General features: G+C 42.1%; 1 protein-coding gene across 2 annotated transcripts in view; it reads left to right on the plus strand.

The window, feature by feature from the left end:
- The first annotated feature begins 15,605 nt into the window (after positions 1-15,605).
- The window catches only part of ncmap (non-compact myelin associated protein), a 66,900-nt gene continuing 55,102 nt past the window's right edge, over positions 15,606-27,403 (plus strand). Inside the window, exon 1 of one of the 2 annotated variants that reach the window (XM_080211314.1) lies at positions 15,606-15,999. The gene's annotated coding sequence lies outside the window, so the exon portion shown is untranslated. Of the gene's footprint in view, positions 16,000-16,967; positions 17,275-27,403 lie in introns of those variants that run through there. The other variant, XM_080211316.1, reaches the window with a different exon arrangement.

Here is a 27,403-nt window from a genome sequence, read left to right on the forward strand (position 1 = left end):
AGCATGTACTGTCTCATTCTTCCTGTCAAAATGAGGCACTCCTGGAATTAAGTATCTACTGATGACCATGAAACCATTGTTGATTGTTGGAGAACCCCATCTGGTTCACTAATGTCCTTCATGGAAGGAAATCTGCCATCCTTACTTGGTCTGGCCTACATGTGATTCCAGAGCCTCAGCAATGAGGTTGACTCTCAACTGCCCTTCAAGGGAACAAGGGATGGGCAATAAATGCTGACCATGTGACACCCATGTTCTGCAAATGAAAAAAGAAATCACACTTTTCTGAGTTGAATTTCATCTGCCTTTGCCCATTCCAAATATACCAGCAAAGGTCAAATTGGCTCCTGGAGAGATTGAAGAAATGCACAATTTTCTCATCATTTAACCACGACTTCAAAACTTAATTAGAAACAATGTCATGTTATTTTCTTACAGCAAAGATGAAGAATTTATAGTCACTGTCATTGCTATATCTTCCCACAAGACATGACAAAAAGAATCAGCTTAAACAGCTCACAATTATAAGTGGAAAGTTTCTATTATCTTAATTGGACATCTCATATCAGCATTCCCTTATTATGAAATTTACTCTTTGTCTGTAGCAGGTACTGTTCTTTATAAAGATAAGAATTCAAATATAGATATTAGGCAACAAGCTTGTATGTGTTCACTATGTACCTCTTAAACCAGAAGACCTTGTCACAACAACCCTGGAAACTAAAGTTCTGGCTCATATTAACATATACTACATACACAAAGGCCAGAATTCGCCAACCTCACCCATGGCTCGATTTATTCAGTCCCGCTGCTGTGAACAGAGATTTGACTTAGTGCCAAATTCTCCATTCTCAATAGTGGGGTGTGCGAAACCAGAGAATTCCAGCCCAGATTTCCCTCAACTGTTGCCGAATCTAATAATCCTGTGTTCCCTGTTATCCCTCCCTCTTAACTTTCCCTGTTCCTGTATGAAATGCCCTAGTTTTGGAGACCTGTTCATAATTAGAACTTCTCATTCCTATTAAAAATCTACTGAATCTCCAATGCATTCTTTCAATGGTTCAAACATTCTTCCTATAACGATTGACCAGAACTGTATCTGGTACTTCAACTGTAGGCTAACTAGCATTACTCTTAAATTTAAAGTTCCATGTATGAAATACAAAATTCCATTTCTATTTTTATAACCCTTTCTATCTTCCTAGGAACCTTAATTTGAATTGAGTGGCCTGACCCAGACCTGATTCCAAACATAGTGAATGCCCTGCTGAGATTCCAAGGTCAATGAATGACTAAAATTGAGGTTTAACTGGGCTAAGTCATATTTCTGCCTTGTCCTACATATTCTCTGCAGCTTGCAGAAAGACTTAGCTGTAACCCACCTTAAAGTTAAATGAACTGGGATCAGCAAGGGAAAATGTTGATACATAATCTCTGGCAGACAACAGTGCTTCATTGTCACCGTGAACAAAAGACCAAGTTAGTGAAGTTTGTGCACCTATTAGACACCTATTAGCACTGCTGCCTCACAGCACTAGGGACCTGGTTCCATTCCTGGTTTGGTTCACTGTCTGTGCAGAGTCTGCACATTCTCTCCATGACTGCATGGGTTTCCTCTTGGTGCTCCATTGTCCTTCTACAGTCTGAAAGGCGTGTTGGTAGAGTGCATTAACCATGCTAAATTCTCCCTCAGAGTATCCAAACAGGTGCCGGAGTGTGGCAACTAGGGGATTTTCACAATAGTTTCATTGCAGTTTTAATGTAAGCCTACTTGCAACTAACAAATAAACTTTAAAAACTTTAAAACAAGTTAAAAATGTAAATCCCAAAAATAGCTACTTCACAAACTTACATCTTTCAGAGGATTAAATACCAACAGTGGAATTCCAGACCTGATCTTGTGTATTTTTTATTCAGATGTGTATGCCAGCATTATATATCACTCAACAACAACCCTTTCATTGCATTCACCTGATAACTTGCATCTTTAATTTCCTGCTCCCAGCTGGCAGCAGCTTAATTCAATTGTTTCGGAACAAACACCATCTTAACACGGCCAAGTTTTATTCCAGAGGAAATGTAAGTCACTTATTTTTGTGCTTTCGAGCATACTCAAGGGATTGAAATGTGATGTTCATCGCTATCCCTTATTTCCATTATTTGTTTTTTGCTCCCAGACTATGTTCATTTAGAATCTGTTCCTTTAATCTGCACGTTCCCCACTCAATATTCTATTGCGCAGGATTAAATTAGGTTAGATTTTATCATTATGCTTCATGTGGGTATTTGTGTACTCACTGTCAAGACTGTAAAAGCTTTGATGGACAATGAAGAATCAATTGAAGATCTACAAATTTCATCGATACAGCATTAGCAAGTGTCAAAAAACAAGAATAAAGCTTGTCCATAAGACCATAAGAAATAGGAACAGGAGTAAGCCATTCAGCCCTTCAAGTATTATTTGCCATTTAACAAGATCATGGCTAATCCAGCACTCAATTTCCTGCTGTATCTCTGTAACCCTTAATTCTCCTCCTGATTAAAAAGCGATCAATTCAGCCTTGAAATTTTTCAATGTCCTGATTCTAAAATAATATAGTAACAAAAAGAACTGAACATTCTGACAACAGGGTGAATTTTCCAGTTCCACCTGTCATGTGAATCAAAGTGGGCGAGGGACAGACCATATGAAGGTCCGTTGACCTCGGTGGGATGTTCAGGCTTCAAGGCGAGTGTGGCCGGAAAGTCCCACCCAGCTTTTACAAGGAGAATCCTGGCACAAATGCTCTTCTCTGTAATTGACTCTAATAAAAAAAAAGGTCAATCTTCTTTGCTCTATCATGGGATGTGGGCGTCACTGGCAGAGCCATCATTTGTTGCCCATCTATAATTGCCCTTCAACTGAGTGGCTTAATTTATTTCAGACAGCAGTTAAGAGTCAACCACATTGCTGTGGACTTGGAGTCACTTGTAGGCCAGCTCAAAGATGGCCGATTTCTTTCCCTAATGGGCATTAGTGAACCAACTGTTTTTTTTACAACAATCAATGGCATTACATCTACAAATATTGGGTTCTGCCCAAGACCGCAAGAAACTACAAAAGGTTGTGAACGTAGCCCAATCCATCACGCAAATCAGCCTCCCATCCATTAACTCTGTCTACACTTCCCACTGTCTCAGAAAAGTCACCAACATAATTAAAGACTCCATACACCCCTAACATTTTCTCTTCCACCTTCTTCTGTCGGCAAAAAGATAGAAAAGTCTGAGGTCACACACTAACCGAATCAAGAACAACTTCTTCCCTGTTGCTGTCAAACTTTTGAATGGACCTACCTCGCGCTGAATTGATCTTTCCCTACAACCTAGCTATGACTGTAGCACTACATTCTGCACTGTCTTGTTTCCTTCTTGATGAATGATATGCTTTGTCTGCATAGCGCACAAGAAATAATACTTTTCATTGTATGGTAATACATGTGATAAAATAAATCAAATCAAATCAAACATCCACTTCCTCCACCACCAATGTTCAGTAGCAGCAGTGTATACTATCTACAAGATGCATTGCAGCAATTCACCAACAATCCTTAAACAGCACCTTCCAAACCTACGACCACTTCCATCTAGAAAGACAAGGACAGCAGGTACATGGGAATACTACCACCGGCAAGTTCCCCTCCAAGCCACTCATCATCCTGACTCGGAAAAATATCGCCGTTCCTTTGCAGTCACTAGGTCAAATTCCTGGAATTTCACCTCCCCCCCCCCACCCCCGCAATGGCATTATGGGTCAACGTAGACTGTAGCCATTTAAGAGGCAGTTCACCATCACCTTCCCAAGGTCAATCAGGAATGGGCAATAAATGCTGGCCAGCTAGTGAAGCCCCTGTCACATGAATTAATAAAAATTAAAAAAATATTCTTTGTCTGATGAAGCGTCATCCAGACTTGAAAGATTGGCTCTATTCTCTCTCCACAACAGGTGCTGTCAGACCTGCTGAAGTTTTCCAGATTTTTATGGTTTTGTTTCAGATTCCAGCAGCTGAGATAATTTGCTTATATCATAATGAGAAGTGACCTTTTGCTATTTGCAATATTCACACGCAGCACATTTTCAAAAAGTTCTGTTGCCTGCAACATTGATGTAAAATGCTTATTCAGATGCCCCTGAATTAAAATGATGCCAAACTGTACTGCAACCAAGTTACAGCCAGAATTAAAGACATGAGCATCTTATTAAATAGTTACATCATTGCAATTTTTAAATACTATCCGGGGTATTAAGTTATAAATGTTGATAAACACCAAACAAGCTGTACAACCAGTAATAAATTGCAGATATGAGATTACACTTTTTCTCTGGTTGATTGCTGTATCTGCACTGTAGCCCCTCTCTTGTCTGAACATGGTTCTTAAGGTATGAAGCCCAAAAATTATACATGTTTGTCAAACTATGTTCTTTTTAAGCTTTACTGGTACATCTTAACCTTCATATCTTACATTTTGTCCTGTAAAACTCATGCATTTTTCCGGGCCATATCCACCAGAATCCCAAATTCTTCTGATCCTGTACCACCACCAGTTTTCCCCATCGAAGGATCATTAATCCTTTTAACCAATATGCTTCACATTGTATTTCCATACATCGAATTCTATCTGCTACATTTTAACCCACTAATTGCTGCCTCACAGCACCAGGGACCTGTATTCAATTCCATCTTCGGGTGATTGTCTGTGTGGAGTTGGTATGTTCTCCCCATGTCTGCATGGGTTTCCTCTGGCTGCACCGGTTTCCTCCTACAGTCCAAAGATGTGTCAGTTAGGTGGATTGGCCAAGCTAAATTGCCCCTTAAAGTTCAAAGATGCGTAGGCTAGGGGTATTTGTGGGGTAAATGTGTGAGATTACAAGGTAAGGGTGGGCCTAGGTAGGATGCTGTATTGTTGGTGCAGACTCAATACGCCAAATAGCCTCTATGATGATTGCATGATACACTATCTCATCACTAACTTTCGGCAACTTCCAACAGTTCTCAGAATTAATTACTATGCCTCTATTTTAGTATCGTGAAAATTCAGATGCCCATTCTCTCTAACCCTACATCCAAATCAATCATCTAAGCAGTGAACAGAAGTAGTGCCTGAACAGGAATCTATGGGGCATTGCCCAAACTTCCTTTTGAAGAAACTGTTTTTAACTTTTATTCTCTGTTTTCTTCCTATACCCCGCTTTTTGAGGTTTTTTTTACGTATTGTATCAGTTATGCATTTGTCCTATTACATCTGCCAATATCACCACATCTAAAACAATGTTCCTCTGGAGGTCATATGCCCATATGACCAAAACAATAGTGATTGGCTGCAGTGCAGACTTAGCTGTGTAATCAACAATTAAATATCCTACTTAGTAATTGTGGACGAGTCAAAAACAGTTTGTTATAATTGCTAAATAGCAAAATAGACTAATCCAGAACATTTGGATTTTGCTAACTGATAAAAATTAATATTTATAACATAAGAAACCAACAAACTAAACCAGTTCTGAATAAAATGTTCATTTTGTCTAGACGTCCTGGTCAATATGGCCAGCCCAGTGGCATAGTGGTTAGTAATGCTGCCTCACAGGGACCTGGGTTCAATTCCAGCCTTGGGTGACTATCTGTGTGGAGTTTGCATGTTCTCCCTATGTCTGCATGGGTTTCCTCTGGGTGCTCCGGTTTCTTCCTACACTCCAAGAATGATCTGGTTAGGTTGATTGGCCATGCTAAGTTGTCCCTTAATGTCAGGGGTACTAGTAGGTTAGATGAGATTGATTGAGGGGATCGGGCCTGGGTGGGATTGTTGTTGATCAGGCTAGATGGGCCAAGTGTAGGGATTCTATGAGTGTAATCTAACCACAGTGATCGTCTGAGACACAACTGGAGGAATTGTGTTCACCTGATGTCCTGACCTACATTCTTCTCTGAATCAATTCAGATTAACTGTCAATTTATCCTAACGTTCTTTTTGGTAACAGTGGTGATGCCTCCATCCTCCACAATTGAGACATTTTGTTCACACCCGAGTCCATGTCATCTACTGGAAGAGGCAAAAATAAAACAGCTAAAGACCCAAGATCAACTGGGGGAATTTTTTTAACATTTTCTCTCCAAATCCCCCTACCCCACATAATGAAAACTAGTCCTGTTTCAAAATAATTCACTGGGTGTTTCTGAGCGATGCGGTAAAGTGTCAAATGAATGTAAACGTACCTCAACCTTTGGTGTCAGAATTACTACAAACTGTTGAATTTGGACAAAACAGAAGAACAAACAAACGACAATTCCTTTCACTTAGGTGGAAAGCTTGCAATTATACATAGTGCTGTTCACAATGTCCCAACGTGCTTTATGCTGCGGAAGCAGATTCATTTTTGTAATATAGGAAAAGCAGCAGCCAGTCTGCACATAGTAAAGTCTCATACACACAGTGGCACAGTGGTTAGCACTGCTGCCTCACTGTGCCAGGGACCCGAGTTCAATTCCAGCCTCGGGTATCTGTGTGGAGTTTGCACATTTTCCCCATGCCTGTGTGGGTTTCCCCTGGGTGCCCCAATTTCCTCCACAGCCCAAAGATGTGCTACAAATCGCCCGTTAATGTCAGGGGAATAGCAGGGTAAATATGTGGGCTTACGGGATAAGGCCTGGGCTGGGTTGTGGCTGATGCGGCTCGATGGGCCAAATGGCCTTTTACTACACTGTGGGGATTCCATGATTCTAAATTATAGGGTGGGGTTTTCCGGCTGCACTTGCCCCAAGGCTGGAAGATCCAGCCTGAGGTCAACAGACGTTCACATGGCCCGTATCCCACCCGTTACGATTCCCGTAGCATGCAGGATGGCAAAATTCCACCCTTAGTGTCAAGCGGGGAATAGTAGAGTAAATACATGGGGTTATGGGCTGAGTAGGACTGTTGTCAGTACAGACTCGATGGGCTGAATGGTCTCCTTCAGCACTGTAGGGATGTTATGGATTCAACAATCATACCTTTTTATCATCACATTGGTCAGGGAATAAATATGTGGCCATTACACCAGTATGATGTCTCTACTCCTTTTTGAGTAGTACCACAGATCTTTTATATCCATCTGTGAGGACAGTCTTTGTTTAAGGTGGCATTGGAAAAATACCACATTCCCTCAGTACTGCACTGGAATGTTAGTCAGGATTTCGAGCTCAAGATGCTAGAGGGGGATTTGAACCTACAACCTTCCAACTCGAGGTGAGATTACTACCTCAGTTGATATTAATACGTATCATAGATCATAGAATCCTACTGTCCAGAAGGAGACCATTCTGCCCATCATGAATGCATTAATCATAATCCCACCCAGGCCCTATCCCCATGCATTTACCCTAGCTGACACCAAGGGCAATTTTAGCATGGCCAATCCACCTAACCCGCATATCTTTGGACTGTGGAGGAAACCAGAGGAAACCCATGCAGACACAAAGCGAACGTGCAAACTCCACACAGACATTGACCCAAGCCGGGAATTGAACCCCGGTCCCTGGTTGCCAACCACTGTGCCACTGTGCTGCCCCTATTACTGCGGTGAAGTTACACAAGGTTGATTCAGGAGAATGGATTAACAACTGAACTGTGTCAGCTTCCACTTGGTTATTTTTCATGCCGTAGAAAGTAAATGGTGCCAAATTTCTGTCAAAGATCAACCTTGCATAATGTCACCTTTCATATTCTTCCCAGCGCCTTCTGTGAACATGTGAGCTGTCAGAGAAACCGTAAGTAGCAATGGTCTATTTAGCAGATCTTGTCAGATCAATTCAAATAATACAACTCTGGAACTGACCCCTTTAAGACAAACAGTCACTGTGTCCATATTTATGCTGGTGACTTTTAAACTTAATTATTACATTTATTTTGGATGAGTGTGATTTGGACTGAATGAGATCTCAGTGTTTGCACAGCACCAAGCCCCAATTCATTTCATGTACAAAGTGATATTAAATTACCATCCTCCCCGTTCAATATTGACTCACCTCAGAAAAAAGCAAAAGAACATGAAGTTTCTGTTAAGGTTTCTAATAGTCCTCATTCTGCTGTGTAGTTTGGCTTAACTCTGGCTGGTGAGGCAATAATGCCACGCTGTTAATATTGGGGTTTTATTACAAATAGCTGGAAATTTGCAGCTGCAGTGTAAACCAGGCTGGAGTTCAGAAATGTTTTCACAATCTGGTTAGTATGCCCACTGAATGGAAACAGTCAGCTTATATATTTTGCTGTGGTGTAGTTCATTCATTCTTCATTTTTTTTACCCCTGTTCGGAAGAATTATCCGCGATTCCAATAAATGCCTCAGAAGGCTGTGGAGGCCAGGTCATTGAGTGTCTTTAAGACAGAGATAGATAGGTACTGGATTAATAAGGGGGCCAGAGGTTATGGGGAAAAGGCGGGGGAATGGGATGAGAAAAATATCAGCCATAATTGAAAGGTGAAGCAGTCTTGATGGGCCGAGTGGCCTAATTCTGCTCCTATGTCTTATGGTCTTAAATCACATTCTCCTCTTGAGAGGTGGAGCAGGCTTGATGCTCAAAGGGATGGTTGCTGTAAGTTACAAATGGTTGATGGTAACTTTCTGCCGCCTTCTTGTTCCTTTGCCGCATCTGATAGGGGAAATGTTCCCTGAGAGAGCTCCCATGTCTGGGGTGTGACAATCTGGAAAACTGGACCAGGAACCCAGCCCATTATGCTCATTCAAAATTTCAGGCCAGGAAACATTAATGTTGAAATTCATGTAAATAGATTCCTAGTCATGTGATATTAACCTTTGATCTTATTCATACACTTCATGATCACTGGTGCTGCTTAGATAGATAGGAAAGTCTATCAGAGTTACTGAAATGGACAAAACATTGTAGCTTCCATCTTGATGAATTTTGACCAGCATTGCACAGCAGCAAGTATTGAGATATTTTGACCAATTAAAGCATTATAATGCAAACTCCCATTACCTCCAAGTTGCTCTCCAAATCGCACACCATCCTGACTTGAAAATCCATTGTCATTCTTTCATGTTCCCTGGGTCAGAATGCTAGAATTCCCCATATAGCACCACAAGGACTACAGTGGTCCGAAGAAGATGGCCCGTCACCACCTTCTCAGGACCCCTAAGGATAATCAATAAATTCAACCTACACTATATTGGGCAAATCCCAAAAACAATCCTTCCTGCCTTGGATTTCGACAGCTCCATGACCTGCCTTTCACATACCCCTTTACCGTTATTGCCTGAAGAGGGATTGGGGTAAATGCTGGATGCTTATAAAGTCCAGCAACATCTGTGCAATTTTACCCAATATTGCCTAATGCAGACATCGAAGGAGGTACAATACTTTCGATCCCTAAGGGAAAGAGTAAGAGAAGCCTATGGCCACTGAGAAACAGTAAGAAGTCTCACAACACCAGGTTAAAGTCCAACAGGTTTATTTGGTAGCAAAAGCCAATAGCTTTTAGATCACCTGCAGCCCCTTCATCAGATGAGGAGTACATGACGAAGGAGCAGCCAGCACTTCGAAAGCTAGTGGCTTTTGCTACCAAATAAACCTGTTGGATTTTAACCTGGTGTTGTGAGACTTCTTACTGTATTTACCCCAGTCCAATGCCGGCATCTCCACACTGAGAAACAGCACATAGCATCATTGCAGTGCTGGCTCAATGCCCCCTGTTGCTGTGAGCTCTGACGACACTGAATTATTTTGCCTCCAGAAGTTTTGGAGGCAGAGGCGAAAAACAGACAACTTAACGGCCACAGGTGCAATGCACTGTTCCTGGATACATTACCTTTCTAACGGAATGCAAAGAACAGCAGACACAAGCCAAGAGGGTTCTGTAAAATGAAAGGCATCCCTTCAAGTTCAAGTGAAATATTTTGGAATCTGGCTGATATCCAGCCAGCTGGTGATAAGCAACTAACTTCTATTAATATACTTTAAAAAAGAAACAACTGAAAATACCCAGCAGGTCAGGGAGCATCCATGGAGACGGAAGTAGAGTTAACCTTTCAGCTTAATTAACTTTCACCACAACTCAACACCACCTTTGCAAGAGAAATTAGGGATAGGCAATAAATGCCAGTGCGCTCACTTCCCACAAAAGAATTTTAAAAGCAGGGAAAAATTATATATGTGATTTTAAGTGAGTGAAAAATGGGAAAAAGAACAGGTTTGTGAAGGAGTGGGAGGCAAGAGAAATTAAATGGCAAAAATGTTATTGGTTCAAGGTCAAAGGGCGAGCTGATGAACAGCACAGTGGCACGGTGGTTAGCACTGCTCTCTCACAGCACTAGGGATCCAGGTTCAATTCCAGCCTTGGGTAACTGACTGCATGGAGTTCATACATTCTCCCCGTGTCTGCATGGGTTTCTTCCAAGTGCTTCAGTTGCCTCCCACAATCCAAAAATGTGCAGGATAACCGGATTGGCCATGCTCAAGTGGCCCTTTAGTGTCCCAAAATTAGGTGGATTAGCCATGGTAAATGTGCGGGGTGATGTGTTAGGGTGGAAGGAATGTTGGCCTAGGTAAGATGCTCTTTCGGAGAGTCAGTGCAGATTCAATAGGCTGAATGGCCTCCTTCTGTACTGTAGGGATTCTATGGTGGAGAAAACAAAGAAACAAAAGATGTGCCTGGAGGAACTATGAATAGCAGAATGATGTACAGCTGCTGTCCAAAACAAGATCAGGAGAAAAACTAGAGTAAATCCAAAACATGCAAAGAGAAAATGGGGGTAGAGATGATGATCTAAAATAGTTGAACTCAATGTTAAGTCCAGAAGTTCCAAAATTGAAAGATGAGGTGCCATTCCTCAAAATAAGTTTGAGCTTCATTGGAACAATGTTGGGAACTGAGGACAGAGATACTCCCAATCAAATCTTGTAACTTCCATTAATTTCTGAGTGTGCCCTCTGCTCTTTACATTATGGTAATCATCCATGAAACAGACATTGTTTTTGATATGCTGTCTTGTGCTTTCCAGGTGTACTTGATTCAAACTGAATCTGTAATTATCATCCAAGGGTGTTTAATCTCTTTTATATTCTCAGAATGTAGTTTAGGCAGCATGAGTCAGGCTGATTAATCTTAAACCTTCAGAACTATTGTTGCTAATAGTTTCTGAGAATTAGTTTCATTGTTCCTTTCTGCTTTGGGACTTTGACTAGGATTCTTTGTGTGGACTCCTCTTGTGAAGCTTACCTTGAAATTTAATCTGTTGGCAGGATCATCACCCTCCCCAGGCAAGTCTGGGTACAGGCGGAAGATGCAGCAAGAATGCTGATCCATTGCTCCCATTTCTGAGATTGCAACATTGCGAATGGGAGCCAAGTCAAAGACTGAAATCACCTCAAATGTAAAGTGCTGGACATTAATGCTTTTGGATACAGTCTGGTTTGACAATGACATTGCAATACATTCGTCAGAATTTTTCAGTCTTGCACACCCACCACCTCTGCCAGCAAGAATGGAGAATTTGGCACTCAACCAAATCTCCATTCACAGCAGCAGGACTGGAGAATCCCAGCCGCAGTTTGCTCTCCCAAATTCTCAATGCAATTGTTGGGAAAATAGGTGAATAGTGGTAAGAACAATAAGTCTCACAACACCAGGTTAAAGTCCAACAGGTTTATTTGGTAGCACGAGCTTTCGGAGCGCTGCTCCTTCATCAAGTGAGTGTTGATGAGTGTTGGCTCCACTGTCTCTCCATAGATGCTGTCAGACCTGCTGAGGTTTTCCAGCATTTTTGGGAATTTTCCTGTTGGCAGGTGGACTCCCCACATTGACAAAATCCAGCCAGTGAATGAAGACAGTCTCCCAATGGGAGACAGAGAGGAGCCAGCATCCATATCATTTTTATCACACATCCCCTACCTTGTAGCTAGCTTATAAATGCCCACAGCTGTGGCACAAGCAATCAGGTCACTGTCACCATTTTAATTTTGTCAAACTTAAGAGTTCTTTCAGAGCCTGCAACTTGAGATGTCCTCTCTCTCCCTTACCTGCCTTGGCAAGCTGCAGCTTTCTCAATGCTGGAAGACTTCCCGTTAGCCCTCCAGCATGAGGAACCCACCTATTGCCTTTATAGGGGATGCAAAGGCCTCATGGTATTATCACTAGGTTATTAATCCAGAAACTCAGCTCATGTTTTGGGGACCTGGGTTCGAATCCCACCACGGCAGATGGTCGAATTTCAATTCAATAAAAAAAATGAAACTAAGAATTTACTAATGACAATGAAATGATTGTCAAAAAACCCATCCTGGTTCACTGATGTTCTCGAAGGAAGGAAATCTGCTCTCCTTATCTGCTCTAATCTACACATGTGATTCCAGAGCCACAGCAAGCCACTCATTTCAAGGGCAACTAGGAATAGGCAATAAATGCTAGCCAGCCAGTGACATCCATATCCCACAATGAATTAAAAAGAACTGGATGGCGAGAGTGCCACATTGTCACTGATTGGCCTTTTATTCAAAGATCACAGTGTGCATGTCACCCTGATAGGATTACCCAAAAATTAAAATAAAGCCCTAAGTGTCAGCTTTGTTCAGAGGTCACATTCTCTCCTCTGAATTAGCAAGCAATGCGTCCAAATCTTCCTCCAGATACTTGAGTACAAATTCAAGGCTGACATCCCAGTGCAGAGTGAATGCTGGACTGATTTTTAGATTTGATTTATTATTGTCACATGTATTAGTGTACAATGAAAAGTATTGTTTCTTGTGTGCTATACAGACAAAGCATACCGTTCATAGAGAAGGAAATGAGAGAGTGCAGAATGTAGTGTTACAGTTATATCTAGGGTGCAAAGAAAGATCAACTTGATATAAGGTAGATCCATTCAAAATTCTGATGACAGCAGGGAAGAAACTGCTCTTGAGTCGGTTGGTATGTGACCTCAGAGTTTTGTATCTTTTTCCCAACGGAAGAAGGTGGAAGAGAGAATGTCCAAGGTCCAGGGGTCCTTAATTATGCTGACCGCTTTGCCAAGGCAGCAGGAAGTGTAGACAGAGTCAATGGATGGGAGGTTGGTTTGCGTGATGGAATGGGCTGCATTCACAACCTTTTGTAATTCCTTGAGGTCTTGGGCAGAGCAGAAGCTATATCAAGCCATACCAAACTGTGATACAACCAGAAAGAATGCTTTCTATGGTGCATCTGTAAAAGTTGGTGAGATTGTAGCCGACATGCCAAATTTCCTTAGTCTTCAGAGAAAGTACAGGCACTGGTAGGCTTTCTTAACTATAGTGTCAGCATGGGGGAACCAGGACAGTTTGTTAGTGATCTGGACACCTAAAAACTTGAAGCTCTTGACTATTTCTACTTCACTGGACATGCCGCTTTGCAGATGAGACATGAAACTGAGGTCCTGTCTGTCTTCTTGGGTGGACTTCAAACATTTTTGAAAGATGGCACTATTGAAAAAGAGAAGGGAAATCCCTCAACATTTAACCTTCAATCAACACCACAAAATAAAATCCTGGTCATTATCTCATTCCAATTTAGCAGGAGATTACTCTGTGGAAATTGGCTTCTGCATTTCCTACATTGCTAACTGTGATGACACTGTGACACAAAAATTGGTGGCATGCTAAACAGTGAGGGCCAAAGCCTTAGATTACAGGGTGATGTAGACACGCTGTTTAGATGGGCAGAACAGTGGTAAATGGATTTTAACCCCGTAAGTGCATTATGATAGGACTAACAAGGCAGGGGAATATTCAATAAATGATAAGATGCTAGGAAGTACAGAGGATCAGATGGAGCTTGATGTGTATGTCCCTAAATCTCTAAAGACAGCAGGACAGATAGATAAGGTAGTTAAGAAGGCTTATGGGATACTTAACCTTTATTAACCAAGGCATTGAATACAAGAGCAGGGATGTTATAATGGAGCTGCATAAAATGCTGATCAGGCCATAGCTGAATTGCTGCGTGCCGTTCTGGGTGCCACTCTACTGGAAGGAAGTGATTGCACTGGAGAGGGTGTAGAGGAGATTCACCAGGACGTTGCCTGGAGCATTTCAGCCATCAAGGGGGGCTGGTTAAGTGGGAACATTTTCCTTAGAGCAGAAAAGGCTGAGGGGGGAACCTGATTGAGGTGTACAAAATCATAAGAGGCATAAATAGGGTGGACAGGAAGGAACTTTTCCCCTTAGCATAGAGGTCAATAACCAGTGGATATAGATTTACTTTAAGGAGCAGGAGGTTTATAGGAGATGTGAGAAAAACATTTCCACCTAGAAGGTGGTGGGAATCTGAAACTCAATGCCTGAAGGCATGATAGAGGAGGGAACTCTCACAACATTTAAGAGGCATTTAGATGAGCACCTGAAGTGCCATAGCATACAAGGCTATGGCCCAAGTGCAGGAGAATGGGATTCGAATAGATAGGTGCTTGATGGCCAGTGTGAACACAATGGGCCGAAGGGCCTCTTTCTGTGCTGTAAAACTCTATAACTATGACTTCAAGAAGTACTTAATTGGATATCTAGAAAATGTGAAAGATGTATAAATGCTGTTCTTCTTTACAGCAGAGAGCTTGATTGCTTTCCGTTCTCCCTTTCCAGGGATATTAAAACTAACTTTAATATCTCTATTGCCACCCAGGCTGAAGGCTAGGGAGGCTGACAAACAGCTGCGACCGTGATTAAAGCTTGCCCAGTCCGCATGTACAAGGCAAATTTTAACATGACATTGGCAGGAGTTTCCACAAGCGTTTTGGGGGTCACAGTGCATAATTCCTGCCCGCCTTATGTGGAAACTACAGTGCAGTGGTCTCGCTGATCGTGATCCAGTGGCCCAGGCTGGAAAGATTACTGATATGTCATATGTGGCCGAAATGCCTCACATTACAGAATAGCACGATTCGCAGATGAAGAATGACCCCTTGAGCTAGTGAGTTGAGGGTTGCGAGGAGGGGGGTGGACAGCTGGTGCACCTTATGAAACCAGATTCCAGCAATACCCACTGTTTAGAATAGGTGAACCCTGCAGGAGACAAATGTTCAGTTACCTCCCTGTTTAATGAATGGATGTATTCATCTCGTCCACATGCAATTCCTTACCAGGCTGTGAGGCAGTTTAGCACCGAAGATGATCCAAAAATGCAATAAACCTTCCAAAACTATTAAAGTTTTTTTTATTAACCAAAAGGATTGTTCAAATTGATAAATATTTGTTTAATGAAGGATTCTTAGAACTCAGTCAGGGAATATTGCCTTTTCTGTGTGACAACACACTAACTGGGGCACTCATTGTTTAGCCACCCTAACACAGTGGCCTATTCAGTTCAATTTGCAAATACATTCCTACCCTGTGTGCGGCTGAGATTAACCTTTGTCGTTACATTCAATCGGAGATTACATTACAGAAAAAAATAGGTTATTTTTAGATCTCTGTGATGTAGAATTACAGAGGAAGCCACAGACTGAGTCCCAGAAATAGACTATTGGCGGTGTGCAGAGCTGTGGGACATCCTAAAGGGGAAGGGGGGAGGGGACCTCTGCTGATATTGTAGTCGCCAGAGGGAAAGGCACAGGAGAGAGGGTATTGACTGAAAGACATCTTCTCCCCACCCCACACCCCCTCCCCTCTCTTTAATAGCGTGGGACTTTTTTTCTTTAGCACATCAAGGCAGCAGCTGATGAAGTGACTGGAGGGATCCGGCAGGGCGGATTGTGTCTTGCTTGTAATCACCTGTCGAGACGGGAAAAGTTGCTGAACCTGTCCGGCTGGGTGACGGCACACTTATTGCAACACCGCCGCAGAGCAAGAGTGGCAGCAACTTTTAAACCTCACCGAGAGGTCAGATCCAACCCCCCACCCCCACGGCCTCTCCTCTCCACCAGCAACAGGGGCAGAGAGAGAGAAAGAAAGAAACTCCGGGGGTTTTACCTGGCGAGGAAAGGACAGGACTCGGAGGCAACAACATTGGGAGAGAGAGACAGGTAAAGACTTTTGATTGTGAACGTGGCTCAATCGTCGGTGTTAGGCTGCTGGAGAGGAATGTGGTGGGTTGGGGGGCTCCAACAGGGCAATCAGTCTGTGTTTATTCAGGATCATTGAATCAGAAACAATCCCCTGCAGCGAGGAGATTGCTTTTGTTTTGCTGTGTGAGGTGGGTTTTGGCTTTTTTTGGCCGTTGGAGTTGCGAGACTGAAACAAAAGTGGTGAAATTGCTCTGGGAGTAATGAACAACAGGGAGTGATTTCACTGAGAGGATCAGGTGAGATTTATTAAACGATGGGAGTCAGACTTTTCAATCCTGCCGTACCTGATAGAACAGAAAGCACCCATTCAGCTACACGTGTGATATCTCACAACAAAAACTCTGCATTTACACAGTGCCCCGGACAAGACTGCAGCATTCTGACACCCAGCCACATAGATTTGATTTGATTTGATTTATTATTGTCACACGTATTGACATACAGTGAAAAGTGTTGTTTCTTGCGTTTTATGCAGACAAAACTTACCGTTCAGAGAGTGAAAGGAGACAGTGCAGAATGTAGTGTTACAGTCTTAACTAGGGTGTAAGATCAACTTAATACAAGGTAAGTCCATTCAAAAGTCTGACAGGCAGCAGGGAAGAAGCCGTCCTTGAGTCGGTTGGCATGTGACCTCAAACTTTTTCTCGAAGGAAGAAGGTGAAAGAGAGAATGTCAGGGGTATATGGAGTCCTTAATTATGCTGGCTGATTTGCTAAGGCAGTGGGAAGTGTAGACAGAGTCAATAGATGGGAGCTTGGTTTGTGTGATGGCCAGGGCAGTGGTGGAGATTTGCTTTAAGGGTGAGTGGGAAGAAGAAAGGAGGCAGATTTAGGGAAGGAATTCCAATTTTTTAAAAAAAGTTTTGTTTCTTAGTGCATGAACACTGCAATTAAGTTACTATAAAAACCGCTAAGCCGCCACACTCCAATGGCTGTCCGGGAACACTGGGAGAGAATTTGGCATAGTCTAACCAGCACATCTTTCAGACTGTGAGAGGAAATCAGAGCCCCTCGAGGAAATCCACACAGACACAGGGAGAACGTGCAGACTCTACACAGACGGTGAAGCTGGGAATCGAACCCAGATCTCTGGAGCCTGTGAGGCAGCAGTGCTAACAACTGTGCCAACTTGCCACCCCAAAGCTCAAGGGTTTGGCAGTTGTTGGCACGGGTGCTAGCAGTGGAGTGGTTCATATCAGGGAGGCTGAAGAGGACAGAATTGGGGGAAGCCCAGGTAGGGTTGTGGGGCTGGAGAAGGTGTGGAAGGGCAAGGGTATGGATGATTTTGAGGCTGTGGAGGGCAAGAACTTTACAACCAAGGGCATTGCTGTGACCTTAGTCAATGTAGTCAGCAAACACTATGCCTGCCAGTGCAGGCACAAGAGGCCAAATGATCTCCTTCTGTACCATAATAATTGTGTGGATCATTAGGGTGATGGGTGGACAAGACTTGGGACTTGTTAGAACACAGCAGAGTTTTCCATGACCTCAAGTTTACGGGATGGGTGTTGGGGGGACGTTGCTGGTTGGTGAGATAGAAGCTAGAAGGTCAACCCAAAGAGTGGCCACTTCCAGAGTTAACAAAGATGCAGATGAGGGTTCCAGCAGCTGAGGAATAAAAAGAGGGCCGGGGCAGGTAATGTTACAGAGGTGGAAACATATGCTTAATGGTAGTGTAGATATGTGGATGGAAATTCGTTTAAGCATCAAATAAACACCAAGTTTACAAAAGCCTGGTTCTACCCGAGACAGTTTCCAGGTAAAGGGTGCATCAGTGGCTAGAGGATGGAACAAAAAGCCAAAAATGCAGGAAAAATCTCAGCAGGTCTGACAGCATCTGTGGAGAGAGAACAGAGCCTACGTTTCAAGTCTAGATGACCTTTCGTCAGAGCGTTAGAGACTCTAGTTTGTTATGGGGATCCAAACATAATGCCTCCTGTCTTTTTCAATTAATTGAACAAAAACAATGTGCAGGGACACAAGGAAAAGGCAGGGGAATGGCACTAAGTCATGGCAATTGTTTGGAGAGCCAGTACAGACACAATGGCCCAAATGGCCTCCTTCTTCACCATAACATTTCTGTGAGTCTCCCCAATATTTAGTTGGAGGAGATTTCTGCTTATCCAGTGTTGGATGTTGGACAAACAATGGGTTTGTTCAGAGACAGAGAAAGAGTCGAGATAGCTGATGGTGAGTTAGAACTGAGTGTCTTCAGCGTATGTGTGGAGAGGAATAATGTGTTTTCCTATGATTTTGCTGAGGGATATAGATTACCCTTGCATGCAGATATCGATTACCCTTGAAGGTCTGACTGTGTTTGAATCAGGAATGCAAGCCTATAAACGTGGTTCACATGCAATATTTGTACTTTAGCCTATTGCGTGTGTCAGTATTGACTATCTTCTCAAATTAAATGGCACACCATGATGTGTTGGTACTTTTTATGGCATGTATGTGATTTTTGTGCATTACTCTTGGTGATGTGTTGTGTAACACGAGTAGAACAGAATGAGTAACCTGCTGTGATATATGACTTTTAGAACATGCGTGAATATATAGGGTGGCAGTGTCACGATATGGAGCAATTCAGATTGTTATGTAATGCTCAAGTTCAGCAGGGATTAACTTTTAAGTCAGCAAACAAGTTTGCAGAGTGTGGGTTGCCTTCAAATCTATGATAGAGTATTAAATAGATATGTTCCTCTGAGGCAAAAATAGAACGGGCGAAAGGGTGAAATCTTGTCGATAAGTAGAGATTAAAACTAAACCCATGTTCAAAAGGAGGCAGGTTCGTAATATTAAAGAAAATAGTGAGGCCTCTAAATTGTGGTAGCGAAGTCAAAAATCACATTCAAAGGGCATATGATAAAGGCATTATTAAGGCTATTATAAAAGTATTAGAAGTAAAATGATAGTTTAGCTGAGGGTAGGAATGTAGGGATGGAATGTTGAATTTGTCAGTGCTGGTGGGAATGTAGGGGTATTAGCAAATGGTACAATTGTTTGAGATAACCAGAGAAATGGTTGAGCCAGAAAATGATTCAAGAAAGCAAGGCAGTTAAATCAGTGGGCATGGATGAAGTGCAGGCTAAGCTGTTGAAAAAGAAAATAATAAATAATAATTTTTTTATTCTCCTTAACTATGCAAATATTGCTGGAGGATTGGACGGTAATATTTATAACACCTTTGAGAATGATAAACCAGTTATTCTAGTATCAACAGTGGACAACATCTTTACATCTATAATTTGAGATAAAAAGAGCTGAGCGTTTTGAAATGCCAGGGCTAATTGAGACCGGTTGTCATAAATTTATCACAGACAAGTTAAACAAGTTTAATAGATTCCTTTGAAGTGATGGGCAGCACGGTGGCACAGTGGTTAGCACTGCTGCCTCACAGCGCCAGGGACCCAGGTTTGAGTCCTGGCTTGGGTCACTGTCTGAGTGGAGTTTGCATGCTCTCTCTGTGTCTGTGTGGGTTTCCTCCGGGTGCTCCAGTTTCCTCCCACAGTCTGAAAGACAAGCTGGTTAGGTGCAATGAGCCGAAAAGGCGCTGGAATGTGGCGACTAGGGTAATTTCATAGTAATTTCATTGCAGTGTTAATGTAAGCCTACTTGTGACTAATAAATAAGCTTTAAGCTTTAATGAAGGCAGATGTACAAGTGGTATGCAGCAGCAGTGTGTTTCTGACAGTTCAGAAGTCTTTCAATGAATGTCTCACAGGAGACTTGTTGCAACAATTCATACTTAAAATGGGAAATGTAAAGCATGCATAGAGTTTGCTGGTTGTTTGCTGGGAGCCAAGGATTGGAATTAATGAACATTCCAGTAATGGAATTGGAGGAAAAATGTCTTCCAGGCTTTGATGGATATCAATGTTTTGGACTCAGTCAGAAGGAGTACTCAGTCTAAATTTGCTGATGACACAAAAAGGGGTTTGGGAAACAATAGACAGGTTAATGGAACATGTAAATAGGTGGTGGATGTATATAGAATTACGCAAATGATACAGCGCAGAAACAGAATATTCAGTCCAATTAGTCCAAGCCAGTGTTTATGTTTCTCTCCACCCTTCTGCAGCCCTTCCTCAACTAACTCATAACAACATAGCTTTGTGTTCCCTTTTCTGTCATATGCTTATCCTAGGTTCCCCTTAACTGCATCTATACCGTATCCCTCAACTACTGTACTCTGTGCCGGTAAGATCTACACTCTCAGTCTCCATGTGAAGAAGTTTCTTTTGAATTTACTATTTCACTTCTTGGTGATGCTCTTATGTTATAGTCTCTGGTCCTATTCCTGCCCACCAGAGGAAGCAAACTTCTGTAGCCACTCTCATAAAAATCTTCTACAACTACAAATATCTCTACTAGGTCAGCCCAGAGAAAACAGGACCATCTATCCATTCTTTCCTGATAGGCATGACTTTGCAATTCTGGTATCATCCTCTTAAGTCTTTCCTAACCCTAACTTTAACCCCGCAACCTCACCCATATCTTCTTTATATAATATGGCTAACCAGAACTGCACACAGTGTAACATAATATCAAGAAATGTAAGGATATTACTTAGGACAAGAACATACTATGGAGTGCACAATCAATAAGTTTAAAGTTTATTTATTAATGTCACAAGTAGGCTTACATTAACACTGCACTGAAGTTACTGTGAAAATCCCCAAATAGCCACACTCCAGCACCTGTTCGGGTACACTGAGAGAGAATTGAGCATGGCCAATGCACTTAACCAACACACCTTTTGGTATGTAGGAGGAACTGGAGCCTTCAGAGGAAACCCACGCGGACACAAAGAGAACACGCAAACTCTGCACAGATAGTGATCCAAGCCAGGGATCAAACTCAGGTCCCTAGCACTATGAGGCACTAGTGCTAACCACTGTGCCAACATACCATTCCAATGCAAAAGCACTGCAGCTTTGAATGAACATAGTGACTTAGGGGTTCAAAAATATAATTCCTTGAGTGTGCAAAAGGCATTATTTTGGGTTTTATAAACCAGGCCACAGACTAGAAGACCAAACAGGAAAGAATTAATTTATACATTACAATGGTGAGGGCACAGTCAAGGTACAATGTACAGTTTTCAGTGTCTAATTATATAAAGAGTTTTGTCAGTACTTCTGCTGGAGCAGAAAAGGCTAAAATGGGATTTGGCATGTTTAAAATTTTGAACAAGTTTGACAGGAAAACAGGGAAATACTATTTACTTACTCTGCTTAAGAATCAGTGACATCAATTTAAAATGGCCACTAAGAAAGTGAAAGAGATGAGGAGAAACTTTTTTACACAGGTCTTTTTTGAGCATAAGTTGCTTTGCCAGAGGGAGTTTTTGAGATAAAGACCATTGCGTTTTTTAACAGAATAGTGGAGGAGCACTGAAAGCGAATGTAATGACTTCAATCAGGCCATTGGGGTTGGTCTATTGGACTATGAACTCCCTGATTAAGAATCCAATTGATAAGCCAATCAGAGAATCTTTGCTTTGTACTTAACCGAGAGTGTCAGTTTCTCTGACACCCCCAGAGGCAGACTGCGAACTGATAGCACTCTGTGGACTGCTGTTAGAGTTGTAAGTAAAGGGATTTTGGTGAAGGGACTTCTGCCTCCGCAGGCTTAGTACAGGAGAGGAAGACGCACAACTTTGGGAAGAATACAGGGCAGTGGGATCAGTTTTACATTGCTCTAACAAAGAGCTATTGCAGGCAAAATGGGTTTGATGGCTTACTTTTGAAGTACACACTTATAACATTTTGACTCTGTTAATATAAGCTAGTCTTTATATCATTTTGAGAGCTAAAAGGCTCATAGCCATCACATACCGTGACTCATAAGACCAATGCCGTGGGTCAAATATAAACTTGTTTTATTACTTGAAAGGGATTAGCCTCATATTGGATTGGTTTAACGCATGAGTAGATGAGTATTATACTTGCAACATACAATAGGTGTTTCTGCTGCTCCTTGATATCCCAGGTGAGTAGACTGTCCAAGAGCACACCCTCGGTGTTGTGTGAAATCATTCAGTAAGTGCTGATATGATACTAACTCCAGTCGTTTCAAGCTGTTAATGTTAGTGCTTCAAACAGCCAGCATTACAACGTGGGGCTTTTAAACTCAGGGCACTACTTCTTGCATAATATGTGCAATGTTACTGAGGAGTGCCTGTTTGGATATCTTAAACCTGAATCAGAAATCTGGAGTAATTGTGCACAGGAAGTGATTCAGCACAAGGGGTTGGATTGAATGAAGATGAACAGAAAGCCAAACTTGCTCGACATGTGGGAATTGTATTCGGAGTGACTGCATTGTTATCATATGGAAGAATTCTATAAAAAGGTAGAGAAGACGATGGCACGAGGTTTAGAATTTTGCACAATAAGAAGTCTCACAACACCAGGTTAAAGTTCAACAGGTTTATTTGGTAGTAAATGCCACTAGCTTTTGGATCGCTGCCTGGAATTGCGATGGAGACAGGTTCAATCAAGGCATTCAAGAGGGCATTAGATGATTACTTGAATAGAGACAATGTGCAGGGATTTAGGGAAAAGCATCCGAGCTTCTGACAAAGGGTCATCTAAACTTAAAACATTGGCTCTATTTTCTCTCTACAGATGTGGGGCAGCATGGTAGCACAGTGGTTAGCACTGCTACTTCACAGCTCCAGGGACCTGGGTTTGATTCCTAGCTTAGGTCACCGTATATGTGGAGTTTGCACATTCTCCTTGTGTCTGCATGGGTTTCCTCCAGATGCTTTGGTTTCCTCCCACAGTCCAAAGTTAGGTTGATTGGCCATGCTAAATTGACCGTAGATGCATAGGTTATAGGATTAGTGGGTAAAATATGTATGGATATGGGGTGGGGCTTGGGTGGGATTGTGATCAGTGCAGACTCAATGGGCCAAGTGGCCTCTTTCTGTACTGTAGGGTTTCTATTATGTTGTCAAACCTGCTGAGATTTTCCAGCATTTTTCTGTTCCTGTTTCAGATTCCAGCATACGCTGTATTTTGCTTTTCTCTTCTGAGCTTGTACCTTGCTGATATCAGACTTCTGAATGGACCTACCATATATTAAACTGATCTTTCTCTACACTCTAGCTATAACTGTAACACTATATTCTGCAGCCTCTCCTTTCCTTCAGCCCAGTGTAGCCTATCATTGGGATGTTTTGTCTGCATAGCATGCAAGAAACAATACTTTTCACTGTATGTTAATACATAGAGTCATAGAGGTTTACAGCTTGGAAAGAATTGATCAAGATCCCATTGCAATCCTAGATAACCTTCTTCACTGTCCACTATGCCGCCAATCTTGGTGTCATCTGCAAACGTACTACATGTTGCTACATATGACAATAATACATCGAACTAAATCAAAAGGCAGGAGAATGGCACTACGTGATCTCCTTTGGAGAGTTAGTGCCGGCACAATGGCCAAATGGTCTCCTGCACTGTAACAACTCTGTGAACACCTGCCATTTTGAACCATAGCAATTCATGTGCATTATAGCTTTTTATGGCAGTTTTGTTGCAACTGAAAATCTTGCTATGCCATTTCAGATTGCAGTTAAGTCAAATGCATTTCTGTGGAGACATGAAAATGACACCTTCCCTTCAGTAAAGGACATTCATGAACCAGATGGATTTTTGTAACAATTTGGTCATTTTATTGTCACGGTCATCAACTTTTTATTCCAGATTTATTTAATTAATGGAACTTTCAAATGTCCCCTAGTGCTGAGATGAGATTTGAACTCACACCTGCAGATTATTGATCAGATTTCCGAATTACTGGTCACGTAATTGAATCACTATGCTGCAATACATGCCCATATTCCTGAGATGGAAAATACCTTTCTCTATAAGTTACACTGTGCGTCATGGTGGTTAGCACTGCTGCTTCACACCGTCGGGGACCTGGGTTCGATTCCCAGCTTGGATCACTGTTGGTGTGGAGTTTGCACATTCTCCCCATGTCTCTGGGTGCTCCCACTTCTTACCACAGTCCAAAGATGTGCAGGTTAGGCGGATTGGCCATGTTAAATTACCTCTTAGTGTCAGAGGGACTAGCTAGGATAAATGCATGGGGTTATGGGGATAGGGCCTGGATGGGACTGTGGTTGGTGCAGACTCGATGGACCGAATGGCCTCCTTCTGCACTGTATGATTCTTTGTTTTCCATAAGGGCATTTGGTTTTGTCTCTTAGCTCGGTGAGGCTTGTTTTAAAAGAGTAACTGAATGACTGTTGCTTTTTCTGTCCAGGCCTGATGGGCAGCATTGTCAATCACTACCCTGAATTTGTTTAAAAAGGTTTCTGTTTTAAATAAAGTGGCCACTTCAGAGCTTCAACCCCTTGCTGCTGGCATTCAGCGTAGGGAAGGGACAAGCTTGCATTAAGACATCCCTGTTTTTGGCTGAAACATCATGGCCGTTCATGCCGGCAGGATTTTCCCATCCTCCTGCAGTGAATAGAGATTTGACTGGGCATCAAATACTCCAAACTCGCTGCAGTGGGAGGGTGGCGTGAATGGCCGGTAAGATCACAGCTTTTGTTTCTAACCCTAACCCCTTTCCTGCTCTCACCTCTACCTGCAACCCCAACCCAGCCTGTGCTCGCCCGTTTCCAGTGATCATTCAGCGTGGACCCCAGTGGCGTACTGTCAGAGGCCAGTGCTTCCAGTGATGCTGCTGACTCTGTACAACTGCTGGCCTCTGATTGATTAGCAGCTCTTAGCTTTGCTTATTTATTAGTGTCACAAGTAGGCTTACATTAACACTGCAATGAAGTTACTGTGAAACTCCCCGAGGGCTGAGATTTCTGCCCTCCTTGTGGCTTCATCAGATTGATGTTGACCAGTTAAGTGGCTGATCAGAATGCCATAGCTCTGGACCTCCCAGAATAAGGCAATGTGGGTTCCAATGTGGGGTTCATACTGGTTCTGCAACAGGTGGGTGAGACCCAAGTCACCCAATTTAAATTCCAACCTATGGGCAGCTAACTGTATGTGAGGTGACCAGCAGAAACCATTCCTTTGCTTCTGAGAGCAAAAGTCCAGGCCAGTGTTTTGCTGATAATCCTTATCAACATAAGTTAAAATGATGGGGTGGCATGGTGACACAGTGATTAGCACTGCTGCCTCACAGTGCCAGGGACCTGGGTTCAATTCTGGCCTTGGGTGACTGTCTATGAAGAGTTTGCACGTTCTCCCCAGGTCTGTGTGGGTTCCCTCCGGATGCTCCGGTTTCCTCCCACACTCCAAAGATGTGCAGGTTAGGTGGATTGACCATGATAAATTGCCCCTTAGTGTCCTAAGATGTGTAGGTTAGGTGGATTAGTGATATAAATATGTGAGGTTATGGGGATAGGGCAAGAAGTGGATCAGGGTAAGGTGCTCTGTAAGAGAGTTGGTGCAGACTCAGTGGGCCGAATGGCCTTCTGGTGCACTCTAGGGATTCTATGTTTCTATGTATTCACACATAGTTTATTTATGTAAAATCAGCTATTCTTCTGACATAATTCCACACAAGCAATATGTGTTGCCTTTCTTCATGGTAACATAATGATCTGTATGACTCATAAACCCACAACACTACTGCGAAGTTGGCCTGTCACAGTTGTAATGCAATAACCATAATCTGTCAAGCTAATGTTGAGAAAGTCAGAACTAGGTTGGAAAACCTTTAACATCGATCTTCAGAGACAATTGGAAACAAACAGCAGTTTAGAAAGCTTTACAAAACATAACAAAATAACTTTACCCATGTGATTTGTGTAATGTCGGTCTCACTTTTAGTTACTTTGAAGTCAGGCACGGTGGCACACTGGTTAGACTGCTGCCTTACTGCACCAGCGACCTGGGTTCCATTCCCAGCTTGGGTCACTGTCTGTGGGGAGTCTGCATGTTCTCCATGTGTCTGTGTGGGTCCCCTCCGGGTACTCCAATTTCCTCCCTCCGTCTGAAAGATGTGTTGGTTGGGTGCATTGGCCATACCAAATTGTCCCTCAGTGTACCTGAATAGGTGCCAGAATATTGCAACTAGTGAATTTTCACTGTAACTTCTTTGCAGGTTTAATGGAAGCCTGCTTGTAAATAAACTTTAAAGAATTATCATTCTATGTTGCGTGCATGTACTTAATTTGCCAGTTAGTTCAATTGATATTTTGTGACAGGTTAAGTTATTAGTGAGCTGTGGAAATTAATTCCACATGTTGTGAAATTTGATTCTATTCATTTTAAGAGCCAAAGTTAATAGTTCCACAAAATGTTATCCAAGGAAACTGCGACCTTCATTCATTCAGTTGTGTATGTAAATGATACATTTCAAAGGTGTGTCTTGTTCCAATGGTGTCAACTGGTTGTTCCTTTGTAAGCAACATCATTTATCAAGTTTGCATTGAGCAAATTAATTCCATCATGGTTTGATGTTAACAATAGAGTTTGGATTATCACTTGGCAAAAGTGCTCACTCTTGCATTTAAGCAGCAGATAATCATTTTAACTCAAACAAACATCAAGGTATTGTACCTACAAAAGTAAAACATTTCATCTGCAGTCACATCATTGAGTTAAAATATTTAAAATAAGGTCTTACCTCTTTTGATGCGGTCACTTGGTTGATGCCAGTCGCAATTCAGTTTACTGAAAATTCCCCTTTAAAGGGTGCAGAGAAAATGCTGTGCTTAAAATTGAATTAAAATGTAGTTTAGTGCTTCAGTTACGCACTGCAGTCCCTCCTGTACCCATCAGTTTTGGAAAACCTCTAGCAGACTGACGGACACCATGAGCTTTTTCTCCAGGAACACCCAGCTACAGATATAAATTTGCAGCAACAGTGAATCTCCTTATTAAAATTCTGATGGCTGTTTGCAAAAAAGCAGCTCATACATTTCACTACATGAGAGATGTTAATCTGATATCGAAAGGAATATGCACAATCTAGCATCCTTGTTGTGGAATTTTCCAATAAATTGAAACTATGAATTTGAAAAACCGTTAAGAGTGTCCCACAAGCAAGTGTAGCTGTGTAGACCAGTTTCTATTATTTGTCTATATGTTAAAGTGACAGCATTTTCTTTTACAATTGTATGCTGCCAACCTTCCCATATTTGATTTGATTTATTATTGTCTCATATATTGGTATACAGTGAAAGATATTGTTTCTTGCACACTATACAGACAAAGCATTCCCAACATAAAGAGGGGAAGAAGAGAGTGTAGAATGTAATGTTACAGTCATAGCTAGGGTGTAGAGAAAGATCAAGTTAATGCAAGGTAGATGGCAACAGGGAAGAAGCATTTCTTGAGTCATTTGGTTCATGACCTTAGACTTTTGTATCTTCTTCC

Source organism: Carcharhinus amblyrhynchos, chromosome 24 (assembly GCF_965287045.1).
Source record: "Carcharhinus amblyrhynchos chromosome 24, sCarAmb.v2.hapA, whole genome shotgun sequence".
In the NCBI taxonomy this organism is placed as follows: Eukaryota; Metazoa; Chordata; class Chondrichthyes; order Carcharhiniformes; family Carcharhinidae; genus Carcharhinus; species Carcharhinus amblyrhynchos.